At 45.4% G+C, this 4,400-nt stretch overlaps 1 pseudogene; it reads left to right on the top strand.

Annotated features, from left to right (window-relative positions):
- The first annotated feature begins 1,536 nt into the window (after nucleotides 1-1,536).
- LOC136162185 (U6 spliceosomal RNA) lies at nucleotides 1,537-1,634 on the top strand (annotated as a pseudogene).
- Nucleotides 1,635-4,400: the final 2,766 nt, after the last annotated feature.

The following is a 4,400-nucleotide window of genomic DNA, read 5'->3' on the forward strand; positions in this document are numbered from 1 at the left end:
CTATGTGCTACTCTGGGGTGTCTTGTCGAAAATGGCCAGGGGGTTTGGGGAGGCCTGGCCCCTGGCGTTGGTATTTATAAATAGGCAGTTATAGACGACACTTGCCCTTTTACCCCTGTTCTGTAAATTTAGACTGGATCTGCAGTGTCCGTGGCACAGGGGCCTCTCTGAGAGGAAGTGGTGGTATCGTCTGATGTTTGGATCTTTATTTCATCTTGGTTTTCCACATGTGTTTTAACTTTTTTAAAAATTGGAGGATAGTTGTGTTATAATGTTGTTTTAGTTTCTGCTATACAAATATGTGAATCAGCTGTATGTATACATTCATCTCTTCCCTCTTGTGTTTTGACTTTTTGTTATTCTTTGGGCCATTGCATTGGGAACCTGCTGCGTGCTAGACTCGTGTGTTGCTAAAATAGTGTTTCAGAAGAGTTACGGCTGTTTCTCGGGCCTAACTTCTTCTTCTTTTGTTAAAAAAAATTATTTTTAGTTGGAGGATAATTGCTTTACAATACTGTGTTGATTTCTGCTGTACATCGACTTGAATCAGCCGTAGGTTTACATATGTCCCCTCCCTCTGGAAGCTGCCTCCCACCCATCCCACCCCTCTAGGTTGTCACAGAGCACCAGATTTGAGCTCCCTGCATCATACAGCACATTCTCACTGGCTATCTATTTTACACATGGTAATGTGTATCAGTTCAGTTCAGTTGTTTAGGCATGTCCGACTTTGTGACCCCATGGACTGCAGCACACCAGGCCTCTCTGTCCATCACCATCTCCCAGAGTTTACTCAAAGTCATGTCCGTTGAGTCGGTGATGTCATCCAACCATCTCATCCTCTGTCATCCCCTCTCCTCCTGCCTCCAATCTTTCCCAGCATTAGGGTCTTTTCCAGTGAGTCAGTTCTTTCCATCAGGTAGCCAAAGTATTGGAGTTTCAGCTTCAGCATCAGTCCTTCCAATGAATAGTCAGGACTGATCTCCTTTAGGATGGACTGGTTTGATCTCCTTGCAGTCCAAGGGACTCTCAAGAGTCTTCTCCAACACCACAGTTCAAAAGCATCAATTCTTCAGTGCTCAGCTTTCTTTACAATCCAACTCTCACATCCATACATGACTACTGGTATGTTTCAATGCTAATTCTCTCAATTGGTCCCACACTTTGCTTCCTACCCACCCCTGTGTGTCTATAAGTCTTTTCTCTATGTGTGCATCTCCATTGCTGCCCTGCAGATAGATTCGTCAGTGTTATTTTTCTAGGTTTCACATATATGTGTTAATATACAATGGTTTGTTTGTTTTTTTTTCCTGACTTACCTCACTCTCTGTAATAAGCTCTGGTTTCATTCACCTCATTAGAACTGACTCAAATGCATTCCTTTTTAAGACCGTGTAATATTCCTTTGAATATATGTACCCCAACTTCTTCATTAATCTGTCGATGGACACCTAGGTTGCTTCCATGTCCTGACTATTGTAAACAGTGCTGCAGTGGACATTGGGGTACATGTGTCTTTTTCAATTATGGTTTTCTCAGGGTATATGCCCACATATACTAAAATTGAAATGATAGAGAGGATTAGCATGGCCCCTGCACAAGGGTCTGACTTCTCATAGCCATGGTGTAGTGTTGCTAATGTCTTAGAAGCAATCAGGTGTGAATCCACCTTGGCTGCCCACTTGAGCGTGAGGATGTCGGCACAGTCCTCTAAAACTGTTGTGACACCCCATGCCACTTGCTGAACTGAGCTCAGAAAACTCAAAGCCAATGTCTCTGAGATGGGGCCCGTTGCTCTTGGGGGGAACACCATGGCTAATATGCAGTGGGGATCAGACCTGACAGGCGTATCACAGGCATTGTGCCTCAACTGGCTTATTTCAGCCTCCTAAGCCTCTTCCGTGGCGGGGCCCCTCACTGTCTTCATTTCATAGACGAGGGAGCCATTTTCGAGAGGGTGATTCTCCCAAGGTCACACAGCTCATGGTGGGCATGTATCTGACCACGGCAGGCTTGGTCCATAAACAGGATGCTTCACCACCATGTCTTATAAGTGACGTTAGTAAAATAGGAGAAGCTTGTTCACTGCCTTGCAGACCAGTTCTTCCGATGGTGATATCAGCTGGAACATGTCAGTCAAAATAGGGCAGATTGTCGCAGCGTAGCCTCTGCAAGCCTCAGTTCTCAGCTGCTTCTTCCTTTTTTTTTTTTTTTGGCCACACCAGGCAGCCTGTGGGATCTTAGTTCCCCAACCAGTGATGGCACCCACATCTCCTTCATTGAAAGCATGGAGTCTTAACCACTGGATGGCCAGGGAAGTCCCTCTCAGATACTTTAAAAATATATATATATATTTTTGGCTGTTTTGGATCTTCCTGGCTGTGTGGGCTTTTCTCTAGTTGTGGCAAGTGGGGGCTGCTCTCTACTTGGGGTACATGGGTTTCTCATTGCAGTGGCTTCTCTTGTTGCAGAGCACAGGCTTGATCGTGGTGGCCCACAGGCTGATTTGCTCTGAGGCATGTGGAATCGTCTCAGATCAGGGATCGAACTTGTCTCTCCTTCACTGACAGGCAGATTTTTTTTTTTTTTTTCTTTTTTACCACTGAGCCATCAGGGAAGCCCTTCAGCGACTTTTTTTTAATGTTTTGTAATTTATTTTATTTATTTATTTTTGGCTGTGTTGCATCTTCCTTGCTGTGCAGGCTGTTCTCTATTGTGACGAGCAGGGGCTACTCTTGAGTTGCGGTGCGTGGGCTTCTCATGGTGGCCTCTCTGGCTGCAGATCACGGGCTCTCAGGTGGGAGGGCTTCTGTGCTTGCAGCACATGGGCTCAGTGCTTGGGGCTCCCGGGCCCTAGAGCATAGGCTCAGCAGTTGTGGGGCCTGGGCTTAGCTTCTCCGTGGCAGGTGGGGTCTTCCTAGATCAGAGATTGAACCTGTGTCTCCTGCATTGCCTCCAAACCACCAGGGAAGCCCCCTCTCAGCCACTTTGTAACCCTGTGAGTAATGATCAGTGAACCCCAGGGGGAAGCTTGCAGAAGGAACTTGATGTGAAGACAGAGGAACAGCTCTTGAGAGTGCTGCAGCAGAAGAAGATCACAGTGGTTAACCCCCGCAGACCCCTCCTTTATATCAAGTTTGAACTGTTTTCTACCAACTCATGTGAAAAAGTGTCTTAGATCCTTCACCTGCTTTCAGTCCTATTAATAAATGGATTAACAGCATAGGTAAGAACCTAGGTCCCAATGGTAGCCACGTCAAAAGAAGACAGTTTCTGGTTAGTTACTCCCAGGCTGATAAAATTCATGATATAGTAGGATTCAGGGGGATTTTTAAAAATTGGAGTATAATTGCTTTCCGTGTTGTGTTAGTTTCTGCTGTACAAGGAAGTGAGCCGGCTTTATGTATGCACATATCCCCTCCCTCTAGAACCTTCCAGTCCCCTTCCAATCCCACCCCTATAGGTCATCACAGAGCCCTGAGCCAAGCTCTCTGTGCTATACACGGAGATACACACACTATATACACACACAGCTATACACACACAAGCTTCTCATGGTGTGTGTGTGTGTGTGTGTGTGTGTGTGTGTGTGTGTGTGTGTGAGTTGCTCAGTCATGTCTGACTCTTTGGGACCCCATGGACTGTAGCCCACCAGGCTCCTCTGTCCATGGAATTCTCCAGGGAAGAACACTGGAGTGGGTAGCCATTCCGTTCTCCAGGGGATCTTCCCCACCCAGGGATCAGACCCAGGTCTCCTGCATCACAGGCAGATTCTTTACCATCCGAGCCACCGAGGAAGCCCACTAACTATCTGTTTTACACCTGGTAGCATGTATCTGTCAATCCTGTTCTCCCAGTTTGTCAAACCCCCCACTTCCTCCCCTGCGTCCACATCTCTGTTCTGTATGCCTGCATTTCTCTTCTTGCCCTGCAAATAGATTCATCTGTAAACAGGGATATATATTTTCCAAAAGAGCAAGATTTCTCATCAGATCAAGTAAAGAAAAACAATCAGGGTAGCTAAGAGAAAAGACCAGTTAGCTTCTAAACACCATTCATTTATTTCAGTCAACGCTCTCAGTGGGACATGAGGGTTTCTTCTATAAGAATCCCTTTTAGACCCATGGGTTTTGCCTGTGGGTTTTCGTCTCAACAATCGGATGATAATGATGGGTTATAAACTTCATGGAGACAGAGAACAGGTGAACAATGTATAATTAATTGCTAAGACAATGCCTGGGCCATATTAGGACCTCGATAAATGTTTTCAGAGAATGTATGATCCTATTGGATTGTGCCAGAATATTTATTATCTGTTGCATCCTGGTAAACCCAAGTCATAATTTTATCTAATAACTGGGTGATGCTTTCAGAAACCTATTAGAGGAAAGAGTGTTATT

This window comes from Muntiacus reevesi, chromosome 2 (assembly GCF_963930625.1).
Source record: "Muntiacus reevesi chromosome 2, mMunRee1.1, whole genome shotgun sequence".
NCBI classification, from domain to species: domain Eukaryota; kingdom Metazoa; phylum Chordata; class Mammalia; order Artiodactyla; family Cervidae; genus Muntiacus; species Muntiacus reevesi.